Source organism: Salmo salar, chromosome 19, assembly GCF_965601325.2.
Source record: "Salmo salar chromosome 19, fSalSal1, whole genome shotgun sequence".
Taxonomy (NCBI): Eukaryota; Metazoa; Chordata; class Actinopteri; order Salmoniformes; family Salmonidae; genus Salmo; species Salmo salar.
The window spans coordinates 59666916-59684839 of record NC_138309.1 but is presented as its reverse complement, the minus strand read 5'-3'; the positions used below and the strand labels follow the sequence as shown (position 1 = coordinate 59684839).

General features: G+C 46.4%; 1 protein-coding gene across 5 annotated transcripts in view; it reads left to right on the top strand.

Moving 5' to 3' along the window:
- Window positions 1–17924, top strand: part of raraa (retinoic acid receptor, alpha a) — a 210947-nt gene that overhangs the window by 43478 nt on the left and 149545 nt on the right. For 3 of the 5 annotated variants that reach the window (XM_082965848.1, XM_082965845.1, XM_082965846.1), the window contains exons 2-3: window positions 3284–3342; window positions 13361–13481. The gene's annotated coding sequence lies outside the window, so the exon portion shown is untranslated. The remainder of the gene's footprint in view (window positions 1–3283; window positions 3343–13360; window positions 13482–17924) is intronic. The other 2 variants (XM_014159000.2, XM_082965847.1) reach the window with 1 other exon arrangement.

Here is a 17924-nt window from a genome sequence, read left to right as displayed (position 1 = left end):
ATAAAAGAATGGAATTAAGAAATGTATAAATATTCCATTGAGCAATGTCGGAGTGGCATTGACTAAAATACAGTAGAATAGAATACAGTATATACTGTATTTTAGTCAATGCCACTCTGACTGCATACTGGCTGGAGTACAGTAGAGCTGATTGCATTTGATGATAGCAATACGTATCTTGGTGTGTGTGTCTGTCTGAGGAGGGGGGTGTATCTGTATCTGACCAGAGGCAGGCTCACCGGAGGGGCCTTCACGGTCCACTGCCCAGGTCTGTTTCTGGCGGGCATATGTTCAGTGTTCATGGTCCGCCAACAGAATTAGAGGGCCAAATGCCAAGGAGCAGATCAGGGTCCTCTTCAGCTGGAGAGACTGACTGACGAACAACGAGGACACTTGACTTCAGGGAGCACAGGGTGACCAAAGAAAGATGGAGAGAGGTGGGCTAGGCAGTGGGCTAGGCAGTGGGCTAGGCAGTGGGCAAAGAGGGCCAGGAAATGGCCTAGCCCACTGCCTAGCCCACTGCCTAGCCCACTGCCAAGCCCCCTCATCTCTCTCTCTATCTCCCGGCTCTCTTTATTGTTCTATCTGCCCTTCTACGTTCCCTCCATCTCTCTCGCTCTTCATCCTCTCCTTTCTCTCTCTCCTTTCCTCTCTCTCGCTCTCTCTCCATCTTTCTTTGGTCACCCTGTGCTCCCTGAAGTCAAGTGTCCTCGTTGTTCGTCAGTCAGTCAGTCTCTCCAGCTGAAGAGGACCCTGATCTGCTCCTTGGCATTTGGCCCTCTAATTCTGTTGGCGGACCATGAATACTCTTTAAATTCCAGCTTCATGAGAATCCCTCCAATGTTTCCCACCAAATGAGTTAGTGAGTGAGCGAGAGAAGGGCGTTAGACGATTATGCTGTTGAAGCCTCATAAAGAAACAAATCATAAAGAACCGAATGGACCATTTGGAATCCCACCGCACCTTCTCCGCTATGCAATCTGGTTTCAGAGCTGGTCATGGGTGCACCTCAGCCACGCTCAAGGTCCTAAACGATATCTTTACGAACTACAAAAATCTCTGAAACTGGAAACACTTATCTCCCTCACTAGCTTTAAGCACCAGCTGTCAGAGCAGCTCACAGATTACTGCACCTGTACATAGCCCATCTATAATTTAGCCCAAACAACTATCTCTTCCCCTACTGTATGTATTTATTTATTTATTTTGCGCCTTTGCACCCCATTATTTCTATTTGTACTTTGCACTTTCTTCCACTGCAAATCTACCATTCCAGTGTTTTACTTGCTATATTGTATTTACTTCGCCACCATGGCCTTTTTTGCCTTTACCTCCCTTATCTCACCTCATTTGCTCACTTTGTATATAGACTTATTTTTCTACTGTATTATTGACTGTATGTTTGTTTTACTCCATGTGTAACTCTGTGTTGTTGTATGTGTCAAACTGCTTGCTTTATCTTGGTCAGGTCGCAATTGTAAATTGTAGCCAAAGGTTATAATTAAGTAATGTGTCTACACTGTGTTTGACAGCTGCCTCAGTTTGCAGTGGACAAACAAACCCTCTAACTGATAACATTGAACAAATCACTTTCTAGTTCTGGCACATTATACTGTTCTGCTGGGCTACCAATCAATCCAGCTGGCCATGTCTTCATTTGAGATGCAACCGTCAGGCAGCACGATCGTTACCTTTGCTCTGTCTGTAGTGCCGATCGAGGCCTTTGTAGAACTGAGCGGTTTGATTTTACAAGAGCAGAATCCAAAAATGCCCTCTCTAGTCGAACGGGAAACGACCCACCGCACGCACTCCTTGAGGCAGGAACAGCCAGCCTGGTCAAGAGGGGAGGAAAAGGAGAAATGAAAGAGGGAGGGATGGATGGACAGGAGGGGAAATATGAAACAGTGGAAGCTCTCTCTCTCTCACGCACACACTCTCTGTGTAGTGTCTGTGTGTCTTTGTTCGGCGGCGGGCTCCTTTTGGCACGTAAATCATAATGGATATCATGAACCAGCTGGGTTGGTGGGGCCTGTCTGTCTGGTGGCTGTGGGGCTACTGCCATGACCTATCCTTTCTCTATCACACGCATCAGTTGATCACACACTCACACAAGCATGCGCGCACACACACAGACACATCAGTCAATTACTATGTATACACACACACACACACACACACACACACACACACACACACACACACACACACACACACACACACACACACACACACACACACACACACACACACACACACTCGTATACCCATATGTTTGCATGTCATTCACACACATAGACATACTGTAGTAAGATACGTTTACACACACACACATACACTCACACACACTTGTGCCAGACACACATTTAGCCCTCCTCGCCAGACACAATGGACATTAGTGGCTCAGCTTGCCTTCAGACTTGATGGGAGGGATGCAGAGAGGGATGAAAAATTGAACTTATCCTGTTTTATCCCCCCCCCCTTTCCCTCTCTCACTCCATCCCATATCTGTCACTTGTTTGGAGGACACAGGCAGCTGTGGGTACAATACATGGGACTGCATCTCCTCACTTGTACATTTAGGAAGTGTTTTCGCTATGGTGTACCCTAATGAATACTTAGTTGCACAGCAAAACACATTGCCAGTGAGTTAAGGCTTTGTAGGGCTCTCCGCCTGTATCCGACGCCGATCTCTGAATTTAAAGCACTGCGTCCTAACATTGTTACAGTAGCAACATTTGTCAGTGTGAGTGACCATTAGGAAACCAAATTAAGTGTGGTATAGTGAGTGAGTAAGCTGTAATGTAATGGATTCCGTCATGGCTGACCCTCCCAGCTGAGCCAGGCACAAATGGCTGTCATTTGTGGGGGAGACTGCAAGGAGACCTGGGAGCCTAGGGGTAGGAGTGGTAGTGGTGGTGGGGGGGGGGCAGCTCCAGCCCTCCCTGACTAATACAGCTAATAAACTTCATTTAAGCTAATGTCCTTTTCCTTTTGTCCCTCTCTTTATGTCTCTCTCCCTCTCTGTCTTTTGCTTTTTTCCCCCACACTCTTTTGATCTCTCTCTCTCTCTCTCTCTCTCTCTCTGTCTCTCTCTGTCTCTGTCTCTGTCTCTGTCTCTGTCTCTCTCTCTCTCTCTCTCTCTCTCTCTCTCTCTCTCTCTCTCTCTCTCTCTCTCTCTCTCTCTCTCTCTCTCTCTCTCTCTCCTGCTCTCTGTCTCTCTCTCTCTCTCTCTCTCTCTGCTTTGTTTTTTCTCTCTCTCTCTCTCTCTCTCTCTCTCTCACAGAAGAGGGGTACCCAAGCTATCGATGCCACCTGCCATCCACCCGGAAGCACAGTTGGCCGGTGAGTAGACCACTCCATCAGTCTGAGCACTGTCATTAGAGCAGAGAAGAGGAGATCACCGGTAGGCAGGCGCGCACACACACACACACACACACACACACACAGACACACGAGAGAGTCAACACCAGCTTACCGTATCACTCATTATCACAAACACTGTACTGTGTCCCTAATGGTAGTGGAAGCTACTCCTTATGGGTAATGTTGTATATACTTGTGGTTAGTTTTGGATTGCTGTGCGTGTGACGTGATTGCTGTGTTTGTGTGTGTGTGGTGTGTGTGTGTGTACACTTACTCTCGCCCTATAGTTTCTGTGGTGGTGGGCTTTCACTTGTTCATTGGGAGTGTGTTGTAAATGCACAGTTGGGTGTTCATTTGAAGAGGAAGCTGTAGTCTCACTGTGACGGAGGGTCAGATGGAACATGGCGTAGGTACAGGCCCCTGTAAATGTGGCTGTTCTTTGTTTGAATGTCAACACTGTGGCGAGGACAAGCAAGCTTTTATATTTAGCTGTGGTTTGTTTCTTTTTCCTGCCGATTGCGTGTTACGCGAGAGGACAGAATACATGCTCACCGCTTGTACCGGAAAATGGTACGCAGGTAGATTTTGATTTTCCTTGTCCTTTTTGGATGTTGTGTCGATGTACGAAAACTCTTTAACGTGAGCTGTGTTTGCCACCATTGAACGCCAAGAGATTTGCTTTACACAATATACCAGTACATCCTTCCTCTGGCTTCCCCTTAAGTGGAATCATCTTCCCATGTGCCACAAGTCCGGACCCGTTAAGATCAACTTATACCACAAGAACAATCATTTACAGGCAGGCCAACATTAAGATAATCAGATGCATCTACGACTGAGGATACGCCTGAGGTCGACATATCTCCTCTTCAACTGAACTGTATTAGATCCCGATACATAGCCATTTGTCGTGAGCAAAGCAGTCTGGGCTCCATGGATCCTGTTGATGAGGCGTGATCATTTTGACATGTGAAAGGTTGAGACCGTTTCCGACTATTTTGTGCAGAAAACCTAATGATATCATCCCATTTGCAGCCGAACCCCTGGTCCACAGGGATTTCTCTCTGCCCCTTGGATGTTGTTGAAGCCTACTCCATGCGAGAAAAACACTATGCTTAATTTCTCCTAGCTGAAAGCAGGAAGGGGGTAGGAGAAGGGGAAAAGCGAAATTTCATGGCCATGAATTATAGATCACTGTGTTTCTTGTCGGACACATTTTAAGTGGAAATGTCCTCCCGTTGCCCGTGTGTGTGTTTGAAGTGGAGGCCTATTACTGCGTGTTGTCAGGACTACAAGATTTCAATGAAATCCATAAGAAAAAGGCCTGAGGTGTGAGCTTGCCAGTCCGTCGGTCTACAGGGCTCTAGTCTGCCAGTGTTAACCCACCCAGACGCGTCTGTATTTTTTAATAACACAGCAATAACAATAAATCCTACAGGCTAATCACCCTCGGCTCTCGCCTCCAAACCAGAGCGACGCAACATTACCCAGCGCTCCCTTCAATTAGGCCATTTATCACGGGTCTTATCTGGCCGTGGGTTTGATTGAGTGTTGCGAGGGGAGGCGTTGAGGCTGCGTTTTGACGTGATGGGGGCGGGGGCTGTGGGGGGTGTTGGTGGTAATGGAATTGGGAATGGGGGGGGGGGGGGGGGGGGGTAGAAGTACTCTCTAGAGGTGAGGGAGGGGGGTGAGGAGAAGGAGGTGAGGGAGGTGCGAGCCAGACTGAGCCAGATCGACAGGAGTGTATAAATCAAACCAGATGATAGGCTCCTATCCCGCTACTCTGATTTGCTCGTCTGAGCCGGCAGATTTTTCTCTTCTTCCCCCTGTTATGTGTGGGCTGGCTGGTAGATGAGGCCTCCCTCTTTTTCTCTCCCCTGAAACAGATTTGTCTGGGGCTCCTGTCCAATCTCCAGCCGGCTGGGTGTTGTGAGACAGGCGACACATTTTAATAACCAACTCGGAGGTGTAATTTAAGGGCCTGCGAGGAAGATTGGACTGATTTATGTGGGCCAGCCCTAATGGCAGCACAGATATGGCTCCCAGCCTAAATTGGTAGTAATGAAAGTTTTGTGCAAATGGAGGCTGGGAAAAGGCATCCTCGCCCAGTCTCTGGCTGTCCATCTCTATTTCTTTCTTCCCTTTCCCCCATCTTATTTCTCTCTCGTTTGAGATCGATCTGTCTCTCTATTTCGCTCTGCCTCCCTGCTGTTTCTGACTACAGTGTATATCTCTCCCTCTCTCTTCATCTGTCCCGCCCTTTCTTTCTCTCCTCTCTCTCTCTCTCTCTCTCTCTCTCTCTCTCTCTCTCTCTCTCTCTCTCTCTCTCTCTGTCTCTCTCGGTCTCTGTGTGGAGATGTGGGGGGTTAGTGCAGATGGGTTGGGGGACGGGGGACGGGGGTACAGGGGGGGGGCTTCTCCGGTGTTGTCAAGACAGATTCATCCATAACCACTGACAGATGGCTGTCTCCCTCTCCTTCTGTCCCTCCCTCCCTCCTTCTCTGGAATCACTTTCAGCAGGCCTGCAGCACTGACAGTCCTGCTTGAAATGCACCAGACCAGAGATATACATATTTGAAGCTGTCCACTATATCATCATGTCTACCTACCTATGCTCATCTTATATTCACTTTGCATTTGCAGCTGGTGTCAAGGAGAAAGCTGGACATACTCCAGGTTTAGACCCATTTGTAGTAGACAATGAACCTAATATCGCTGTGACACCCATATTTAGATTCCCTTGCACTTCCACGAATGCTGAGAAGTGTGTGTGTGTCCAGACTGGTCCACGGCTTCCTCTGACCATCATCACAATGAGAAGGAAGAAAATAGTGGGAGAGAAATAGCGAGTGGACCGAGATGGATAGAAACAGGCAGAAGCAAAGGGCAGTGTAGGAGGATAGAGGAGTGAGTGAGAGCCCCCGTCGGAGGGCGAAACCCCCAAGAGAATAGATTATCTTTACCGCCCCTCAATGCAACTGAACATTTGATTTGAACGCGCGCCTCCCAGGCCCAGCACTTCTGTCCTTTCTCCCTCCTCCTACCACACACACATGGACGACTAATAGAAATGTTTTTAGCGGCGGTGTTGGTTGCCTCCCCTCCTGTCCACTGACACGTTGAGTTATGCATAGATCTATGACTAAGAAGTCCGTTAGCGTTTTCTCTGAGGTGGTGGTGTGACACGCATAGTGCTAATTAGATCAAAAGGAGGATCTCGTTTTTCGATCATTGTTTTAACCGTGTAATGAGACTGAAAAAGGCTGCACATATAGCCTATACTAGCTAGGAGTACATATACAGTATAGTGGGCTCACACACAGATAAGAAAAAAAGCGTTGGAGGTAATACTGTGTGTGTGTGTGTGTGTGTGTGTGTGTGTGTGTGTGTGTGTGTGGGGGGAGTTATCGTTTCTAACGAAGAACTCTGGAGTACAGAGAAAAACAAAGACATCACATAAGGCGCCAGAGCTCTGCCCACTCTCCCCCTCCACCCTCCCTTCGACCAGGGCCCCCTATAAAGCCAATTTCCTAACTCAAGACATATTGCACAACAGCCATATCCTTCTGCAACATCCTGAGCAAATATGAACCAACAGTACAGTTCGTGCCACACCACAGTAGTTTCCTACTCTTCACCCAATCAATGAACAGCGTTGGGCGGTGTGACGTTTGTTTTTTTTTGTTTTTTTTCAGCCAACCATGTAAGTAGTGTGACAATAACAACCCTAGTGCTCCGTTGTCCCGCTCGCCCGGGCCTGGACAGCGGTCGACACGGCCTCGTAAATGAGTGGCGACCGCTTGTGAAGTTGACCTTGGCCGCCGTAGAGCCGTTGATTACTCCAGCAAGTCTGCGGCTGGCTCCCAAAACACTGCTCACAACACACACACACACACACACACACACACACACACACACACACACACTGCTTGCTCAGTCCTCTGAAATGGCACTAAAATGCATTTTGGGCTAAGATCATACCACTAATTCAGCGTCCTCCCAAGGCCCTCTGAGCAAAGCTGTTCTGGCTGTTCTGTCATAGATGCTATGTTGTTAAAGGTCCAACATGTCTGTCAGGCTCTGGTGGAGTGGCACGATGTTCTGGGGAGCGTTGTTGCTTTGAATTGAACAACTTTATTGTCCAAGGGATGTACAGTATATTGGACACTGGTGAAGGGATGGAGGGTTCCTCACTGGCTTCGGTGACGGAGTGGATGGTGTTTTGTCCCCCCCACCCACCCATGCTGTACATTATATTAGTGAATGGTTGCGCACAGAGAGAGGTGGGGGTGGTTCTGTTGATATCTGTTAACCAGCGTTGGCTAGTGGCGGAGGCGTTGGGGCAGGCTGGCATTTATTGGGATGACTCATGTACTGGAGGCAGCTCTGCAGAGTGGTCACAAGCTGGCACAGCCACAAAGTCATAAAATCTGATTTTAAACCTAACCCTAACCTTAACCACACTGCTAACCCTAATGCCTAACTGTAACCTTAAATTAAGATCATAAAGCACATTTTTGTTTTCATAAATCTTTATGATACAGCCAATTTTGACTTTGCAGCTGGCCCATCTAGCGGAAACCGCTCAGTTCAGCCTCCAGAGCAAGATTCATGACAAACGTCAACCTGCGGCATGGGGGGGGGGGACTGGTGGAGGAGGGGGGTGCCTCAGCGAAGGCGCTGATGGGAAAGAGATGAATCGCTCGCCGGTGTCAGAAATGGTCACATGACGTGGGGTGGTTGACTGATTAACCTGTTTACCTCCCTGAAAATGCTCCGGGCTCCATTCTGATTAAAGTTCAGACTTCCATCTATCACCGCCACCGCCCTAGCCACGCAGGCAACCAGCCCCACCACCACAACAAAATGAATGGGATCCGTGCAAAACCTAATATTGTTTGCCGGGTGGAATCATTTGCATTTGGCCATCGTGATCCTCTCCGAATGGAGGCATAGAAAGAAAATCCACTTGCAATTACTAATGGGTTTACCCTGTTCATCTTTCTCTTTCTCCCTCTGCAGTTCTCTCCGTCTCCCTCTGCGGTTCTCTCCGTCTCCCTCTGCGGTTCTCTCCGTCTCCCTCTGCGGTTCTCTCCGTCTCCCTCTGCGGTTCTCTCCGTCTCCCTCTGCGGTTCTCTCCGTCTCCCTCTGCGGTTCTCTCCGTCTCCCTCTGCGGTTCTCTCCGTCTCCCTCTGCGGTTCTCTCCGTCTCCCTCTGCAGTTCCACCCTTCCCCCTCTGGCCAATCCTTCTCTGGCTCTGTGTCCTTTTTATATTAAAAATCCCTGAAAATGGCAGTTGTGTGTTGTCGTCTTCCTCTGGTGACGTAAGCTACATTTCCCCAGCTTGCGGCCGGCTCTTAGTGCCTCCAACATAATATGATTATGCATGGATGGGGATGATTTTGTCAGTATGTTGCTAAACATAGCTCTCCCAAACCCCAAAAAGTAAGGGGAAGAAATGGAACGCCGCAGTAGCGATTGCACACAATGTTCTGGTCACTCATGCTCAAACGGGAAGCCTTTAAAAGCTTTCATCGGTGTGTGTAAGGACACTGTGGGACGTGTGAGGTAGCAAGACTCATGATCTCATAGTGGGGGAGAGAGAGAGAGAGAGACACACACACACACTTTTATTCAGGACATGACATCTAAACCCATGTTGTTGTCTTTGCCTCCCACCACACCAATCCTCATTAATCATGGCAAAATACTTCATCTTCCCCCGATTTCAGGTCCTTCTCAAATGTTGCTTTCTGATCTTTTTTACCCCCCTTCATCCCTATCAGTGGCAGATAGAAATGAGGTCAGTATTGTATTTAATCACCCTCACGCTGTGCACCTTTTTTCTTCATCTCCGGGAGCCGTCCAAACGGTTTTATTTTAGGAATGCATCTTTGTTTTACTGTTCTCCCCCCCCATTGTTTATCCTCGCTCTCTCTCTTGTTCTCTCTCTCTCGCTCTCTCTCTCTTGTTCTCTCTCTTGTCTCTCTCTCTCTCTCTCTCTCTCTCTCTCTCTCTCTCTCTCTCTCTCTCTCTCTCTCTCTCTCTCTCTCTCTCTCTCTCTCCTCTCTCTCTCTCTCTCTCTCTCTCTCTCTCTCTCTCTCTCTCTCTCTCTCTCTCTCTCTCTCTCTCTCTCTGTGTGCCTCGTCCATATGCCATTGAAAACTGACTGAAAACATATGTGCCCGGGCGTGCATATTCATGTCTATTCATTTGATCCCTGTTGTCATCTATTCACAACAAGTGCTACAAAACAAAGGTTGTATTGTGGTGTCCTTCATACATTTGATCCATGTTTAATAGGCCTACTTCATCGTAGGAAGCCCAAATGAAACAGCATGTCATTTCCGGGCTGTTTTATAGGCTAGTTTAATAAACTTTGCACTCTATAGAGTAAAGTAATTCAATTCAAAGTCATGGAGGGTTATATTTTTGGCTGGCTTTAAACAAGTGCCGAATGCACGCTCGTTGGCAATTTTTAACTGGCACTTGGCTATTTTTTCAAATGGTTGCGCCAGGATTGGCAGTTTACCTGTCTTATATGAGCTCGCATTCACTGAGGTGGGAGGGGTGGTGATATCTGAGGTGTGTCCTTAGAAATGTGTGCCAATTTCAGGCAGCACTACACTCCAATCAATGACTTTTCACTTCTTAGCTGCAGGGGCTAAATACGTAGCTAGCCAGAGAGAGGGTCCCCACAGCACACACACACACACTCTGAACTTTGAGCAGTGTGGTGACACTGTAAGGGAACAGAACAAATGACTGGAAGATTCTCAGCTAGCTCCCAGCTTTAATGGGAGCCTACAGCATAACACAGCTAATGGATAGCCTGGCATGGGACATTTACGACCGCGAGGGGGAATTTTCTTCATATTTATTCCTTCCATATTTGTGCGAATGCAGATATGAGACTGAGTGGATGGGTCTTTAATGTGCATATTTTTTTAAATTCTCGGTCAGTTGTTACTTTAGGCTATGTTTGAGGCTATGAAATACTGTACAGGAGAGCATGATGGAGAGCGTGGTTTAGTGCGGTCATTTGAACGTGTTTCAATGTGAATGAGGTATGGAGAAGCTTTAGAGCCGCTTAGCTGGGGCCACACTAGAGGGAACTTGTGTGACAGTAAATGTCTCTATTATAGGTTTACCCTTCCAGCCTCTAGTCTAGGTCATGCTGCCATTGCTGACCTCTCTACCATGCTGTAGCCCTATTAGGTAACATTGAGAGGAAAATGGCCTATTAGGTAACATTGAGAGGAAAATGGCCTATTAGGTAACATTGAGAGGAAAAGGGCCTATTAGGTAACATTGAGAGGAAAATGGCCTATTAGGTAACATTGAGAGGAAAATGGCCTATTAGGTAACATTGAGAGGAAAATGGCCTATTAGGTAACATTGAGAGGAAAATGGCCTATTAGGTAACATTGAGAGGAAAATGGCCTATTAGGTAACATTGAGAGGAAAAGGGCCTATTAGGTAACATTGAGAGGAAAAGGGCCTATTAGGTAACATTGAGAGGAAAATGGCCTATTAGGTAACATTGAGAGGAAAATGGCCTATTAGGTAACATTGAGAGGAAAAGGGCCTATTAGGTAACATTGTGAGGAAAAGGGCCTATTAGGTAATTGTGTTTAGTGGGTGTCCATCTGGTAGTGTGCGTGGGATTGTGTGTTTTGATGTGTGCGTGTAAGCATCCAGCTGCTATTCTCAATTAGCCTAAAAAAAAAGTGTGTGTGTACGGTACTTTATACAGCTGTGTGTGTGTGTGACAACAGTCGTTGGTTATTCTGTACAGTGCATCAGTGTGTGGCTGTGAGCTTATGCACAGTGTGTACAATGTGACTGACAAAGTAAGGTCATGGTATGGCATTGCCTAGCTGCAGTCTCCATCTACTGCCCTCAACCCTGACCCACTAACCCCTGGTCCTACTCTACACGCGCACAGAGGCGCACAGAGGCGCACAGAGGCGCACAGAGGCGCACAGAGGCGGACACACTGCTCCAGGCTATGCTGACATGGCTGACATACCACACTGGCCTACCACCACACCGGCGACATGCCATGGAAGTTTATAAATCCAATACCCCTGGATAGGGAGTCATACAGTACAACAGTTAGCTCCGGTCCATTACAGATCAGCTACTTACAATGACAGTAGGGAGCGACAAGAGAGGCTGATGCCAGAGCTGCAAAAAGGAAGGAAATTAGATCTTGCCTTCTAGGTGCCACCTATCATTTCTTATCCTCAAGTAATAACAATAATCCTTCCTCAAATTCTGGAGGTTCCTGTGGCACCCAAATCTTAAGCCATAGTCCAGAAAGGCAATAGGGAAGATGATGGGACTAGGGCTGTGGCGTTCATGAAACTTGGTCAGCCGGTGATTGTCATGCAAATAACTGCCGGTCTCACGGTAATTGACCGTAATTAACATAAACACATTTAGCATCTCCTGGCTTCCATGCATAGCCTACTGATGCAGACTATTGGAACATTTACATTTTAAAAAGTCTAATAAATCCATGTAATATAGCCTAGACCTTCACAATAAATCCATTCTTTATTTTAGACAGGTCTAAAGAAACATGAAGAGAATGTAGTCTATTTCAGAAGAACAGAATAGCATACTCTGAGTTGTCTTTATGTTAGGTCCTGATCGGGCTATGCCAAATGGCTGTGGGCTACACTAGTTCATTTAGCAGACAAGATTTGCTTAGAATTATGTGGCATTTTATATTATTTTATAGTATGAAGAATAGGCCTATAATTGTACATAGCTGAATAAAATGGATAGGATATTTTCTCCAAACAATTTCCGAGGGGGAGTGCACATGCGGCTATTCTGTGTTGAGCAGTTAACAAAGAAACATGTCCTCCTGCTTAATTTAGAGTTATTTATACAACTTTAGATGTGATACAAACGTTATAAAGGCTATATGTTATGATTTGTAATACATTCTAAGGCTGCATGATGTGACTAATGATGTTGCATGAAAGGCATGAGCTCTTCTCTGTTTCTTGTGCTGGCTGCACGCACTTCATCAGTCTCTCATTCATAATTTGACAAGCACTTGATAATATTCTCACCCATCAGACTATTCTTAATTTAATCTGGTCTTTATATATAGCCTATGGGTGCAATTAGTTTTGATTGAGAATGGCGGACAAAAAAAAGTAATCCGTAGCCTGCACTCGAATAGCAGTTACGTGCGGTTATGTTTTTAATATGCAAGCATAGGCAGCACGTTCATAAGGCTAGTGGAAGCTAATGTTTTCCTAAAGTAAATTGAATTAAATTGCCAAAATTATAAAGCCTAATTATTCTACTCCTGTCTATACAGAACAAACAAAAAAATTCACTGAAGCATGATTTGGCCATTCGCTTCTTTTAAAAAAATCTGTTGTGGATTGTTTTAAATCGTATTGCCTACAGTCGGAAGGAAAGGCAGCGCGCCCAATTTGGGCAGATTATTATTGACTTGCAACTGTCTGAAAAGTAGAGGCCAAGCCAGGCATATCACCATTTTTCAAAATACAATCGCAGGAAAACATAGTTTGGAAAGCAAATGGTTATTGCTGTAAAGAGAAGACAATGAAAAGACTAATCCGTCTTTTAGTTATCAAAATTCTCAACTTAATTGAGCGAACAACAGTATAGCCTATCTTATTGGCACCAGCGGAGCGCAGTGGCAACATTCCCGGTGGCTGCGTCCCATTTGACTTCAAAACTGCCCGAGTCACTCCCCTCCTCAAGAAACAAACACTCATCTGACGTCAAAAACTATAGACTTGTAGCCGTTCTTTCTTTTCCTTCCAAAACACTTGAGAGTGCTCTTTCTGATCAACTCTCTCGTTGTCTCTCTGAACGATCTTCTTGACCCAAAACATGTCAGGCTTCAAGACAGGTCACTCAACCGAGACTGCTCTTCTCTGTGTAATGGAGGCTCTCCACACTGCCAAAGCTGACTCTCTCTCCTTTGTTGTCATTCTCCTAGATCTATCTGCTGCTTCAACACTGTGAACAATCAGATCCTCCTCTCCACCCTCTCAGGGCTGGGCGTCTCAGGCGCTGCACAATTTTGGATTGCATCCTACCTGGCAGGCTGCTCCTACCAGGTGACGTGGAAAGGATCTGTGTCTGCAACACCTACTCTCACTACTGGTGTCCCCCAGGGCTCGCTTATATGCCCTCTCCTCTTACATTTACATTTACGTCATTTAGCAGACGCTCTTACCCAGAACAACTTACAGTAGTGAATGCATACATTTCATTTCATGCATTTTTTTAGTTTTTTTTGTACCGGCCCCCCATGGGAATCTTACCCACAACCCTGGCGTCGCACACACCATGCTGGCGTTGCAAACACCATGCTCTACCAACTGAGCCACAGGGAACATCTTCTCTCTATACACCAAGTCACTATGCTCCGTCATATCCACAGTCTCTCCTATCATTGCTATGTGGATGACACTCAACTTCCCCCTTCTGACACCCAGGTTCATGCTCTACAACATCCGTAGAGTACGACCCTACACCCGAACCCGAGCTCTCCATTCTGCCACCTCTGTTCTCTTGGCCCTTGAATGCACTAACTGTAAGTCGCTCTGGATGAGTGTCTGCTAAATTACTAAAATGTAAATGTCAGTGATTAGAGGGACAATAGATAGCTGAGTACCAGGCCATTAGCGACTGGCAGTTAGCAAGTTTGGTTGGCTACTAAAGAGCTTCAGCAGCATCAGAGCTCCATTTTGGAGATGCATAGTTACCGTGACTAAACAGTCATGTGGAATTTGAGTGTGGATATGAATTTGACTGTGGTAATATGGTCACTGTAACAGCCCTAGTTGGGACACGCAGACCAATAACACCTTGTGCAACGTTCTTCCAACTCGTCTGCCTTCCTGCTCCCCCCTTTTACACACACATACATACACACATACACACTAATAATTGAATTCACTGTAATTGCTCAGGACCTGAAGCTGCTCCAAGATGCGAGCGTCCCAGTAAACAAGCTTCTAAAATAGGCCCTCTGTAATACATGTGACATTTAGGTTGGCAAGCTGGATGTGTTTTTTTGCCCGGCAATAAAAACAACAGCAACGCTAAAACACAGCGGACTGGTAGCCATGTGGTAGCACTTGTCACCCTGTTTAGCGGCGCACTGGTTTGGGTCAGTACACACAAGTAGACAGCGTGCACATGCGCGTGTGCGCACACACACACACCACACACACACACACACACACACACACACACACACACACACACACACACACACAATATATATTTTTTAAATTCTGTTGCAAGAAAATTGAGGTTATACAAAATATTTCACTGTGTTTCAACATAACTCCAAGGTTATACAAAACACTTAACCAGGTTTCAACATAAAATCTCCAATGACAAAAGATCCAATGACGCACCCAAGCACAGCAGAGGCCTCTTCCTGTTTTTAGAAAGGCTCAAGCAGATCAAATAATGTAGCCAGACGCATGTCTTACACAGGGTTAGGCCGTGTGTGTGTGTGTGTGTGTGTGTGTGTGTGTGTGTGTGTGTGTGGTGTGTGTGTGTGTGTGTGTGTGTGTGTGTGTGTGTGTGTGTGTGTGTGTGTGTGTGTGTGTGTGTGTGTGTGTGTGTGTGTGTGTGTGTGTGTGTGTGAGCGTGTGGGGACGTGCTCCGGATATAAGGACATTATTGAATATTAGGAGATGATTGAATGAGAACAATAAGACATCCTTTTCAGCCAGCTGTGTCACTGCTCATGAGATTGAAAAATTATGTAACTGTCTCTTCGAGGTGTGAGTGTGCTTGTCTTGAATGTGTGTGTGTCAGTGGGTGGGGGTGTGGGGGAGTGTGTCAGTGGGTGGGGGAGTGTTGAGTCTAGCTGAAGGGGCTGTGGTTGTGTTCAGCAATATGGACCTGATTAGGAGTGGGCTTTTCCTGCTCAGTGTGACGGGGGCTGGAAGCCCCTCTACTGTGGAGAGCTGTTGTCCTCTTCCTGGAAGTAATAGATAGCTGGAAGACTGCTGGCTCTGTGTGTGGAGATGAACGTTCTCACACACACACACACGCACACACACACACACACACACACACACACACACACACACACACACACACACACACACACACACACACACACACACACACAAGTGTTAAATGAATGGTATATTAGGGTCTTGCTCTTACAACTAGCCTCTCTAATTCCCAGAAGGGTAACTCCACTCCCTGTACACAACCTTGTGAGGCAGACGGTCATGCAGAAATTTAAGATTGATAAAATGTTATAAATGTAGATAGGCCTTCTATTCAGGATTATTTGAGTAGTTGATGGTGTGCTGTTGAATTCTACACAGATGACTCAACTCTTAAGGCAAGCAGGGAGAAATGACCTCTCAAGAAGACATGGCAACCAGGGAGATTCAGAGACTGACACCGTTCCAATACTCTGGACAAAGCTGCCTTTTCTCGTTTCCTTTCTTTCCTTTCCTTTCCTTTCTTCCCATGTGACTTGACCTAGAAAAACTCAGGGCCCTACTGTGTAACCACTGATAGATAAATACAATCATTTCAGTCTTATCTTGTTAGGCTAGTGGTCGTGAAGGAAAGGAGACGAGGTCGGTAAGCTTTTGAAGACTATGGGACCTAGCCAGAGAGGCAGTGATGGGGTAGTAGAGGGTAGAACTGAGTACAGAGACGTTAGCTAGGATGGGACTGACGGACTGACTGTGGGGGAAGAACAGCAAAGACCACAACTGCAGACCACAGGAGCACAACCTCAGTGTTTCTCTCCCTCTCTTTCTCTCTTTCTGTCTCTGCTTGTCCCTCTTCTCTCACGCCTCTCTCTCGCTCCTTCTCTCCCCGCTGCCTCTCTTCCTCATGCACACCTTTTCACTGCATTCTCTCGCTCTCTACATTTAGCCTTTAGCTTCACCTTCACACTGGCGCTGTACGGTATGCAACTGGTGCTTCGTTTTCCAGGAAGTAGCCATGTCGTTTTTGAACTTTTGTAGGCTTTTTGAATGTTATTCAATGGGCAAAAACGTAGCGCAATGGATTTTCAGCGGAACAACTTCATAAAAGGCATCTGGCCAAAGTTAATTCAAACAAAAATATAATTCTACATTCAAAAGGTTGGGGGACATGATACAGAAGTAAAGCAGAAGAGGCTGCCCCCCCACCTCTCCGCTCTGTTCATATTTCATATGAAGCAATCATTTCCATACGACCAGCTGTGTAAACAGCGGGACCAGCCCTGCATGTTTTCTCAGAAAGAAAGGCAGAATTGATGCCGGAAAAACTTGGACACAGCGTGTGTGTGTGTGCTTGTGCATGTTTTTACTGGAGGTGGGCCTGTGAGTGAGTGTGTGTGTGTGTGTGTGTGTGTGTGTGGCTGTTTTTAAACTGGATGTGGATTAATGTTGTCACGATACCGGTATCGCGATACTAAGGTGTAAGGAAGCAAAGTAAACAAAACATGAAACTGACTTAATTTGAGGAAAACAGTCCTCATGTCGGAAAAAACAGCATTGTGTTATCACCCAGAGTCACATTTTGTTTATTTTCTTAGCTATAGCACACCGTATTTAACCAAAGTAGGTTTTAAAGGACCGTAGAATTCAGTCTGCTTCGTGTTTTTTGGGAGTTTTTTTGCCAAGGAAAATCTGGTATCACGATACTGGTATCGTGACAACACTAATATGCATGTGGGGTAGTCTGTGTGTGCTTTTTTTACATGACTCATGTAATGTGCTTCCTTCTAAACGCCACACTCTTAATGCTGTGCCAAATTTGCACATTGTATTGTGTGCATTTCCACAGGAAATAGTCCTTAATCAGCTTCTCTGCTGTTGCCAGACCTTCACATACCCTAGTAACGTTGATTAGAAAGACGTAAAGGTTGATAAATGGAACAAAGCCTTGCTGTTGTGTGTTCTGTTCACACTAAACCAATTGGAGTCTGATGTCAATCGTGATTCTTAATATAGCTTTGTGATTTTTAGTACAGTGGTGTGATTCTAGGAATGGCTGTATGTCAGTGATGCTGACTAGTAGGTGGCAAGATGCTTAGTCTGATGGCTTACTCGGTGTGCCCGTGTGTGTGCGTGCGTGCATGTGTTGGTCGTAGATTTGTCAGTGCAGCGGTGTATGTGTGCTCATAGACATATGGCTTTAGGCGGACAGCAGCGCAGAGTGGTGGGGTGTGTGTGTGTGTGTGTGTGTGTGTGTGTGTGTGTGTGTGTGTGTGTGTGTGTGTGTGTGTGTGTGTGTGTGTGTCTAATACGGCAAGGCTAGGAGAGGAGAGGGCCACCACCCTCGGCACGGACACAACCGGACACACAGACAGATCATCCCTGAGCCTATTTTTGCAGGTGCATGCTCGCTGGCATTTGAGATAATTAAAGCTTGACCTTTTTGATGGGAGCCAGAAATGTCACGGTTCCTCTCTGCCTCTTCTGCCAACAAGTGTAGTCACCTCCTGTCACCTCTCCGTTCAAGCATGCACGCGCGCACACACACACACACACACACACACACACACACACACACACACA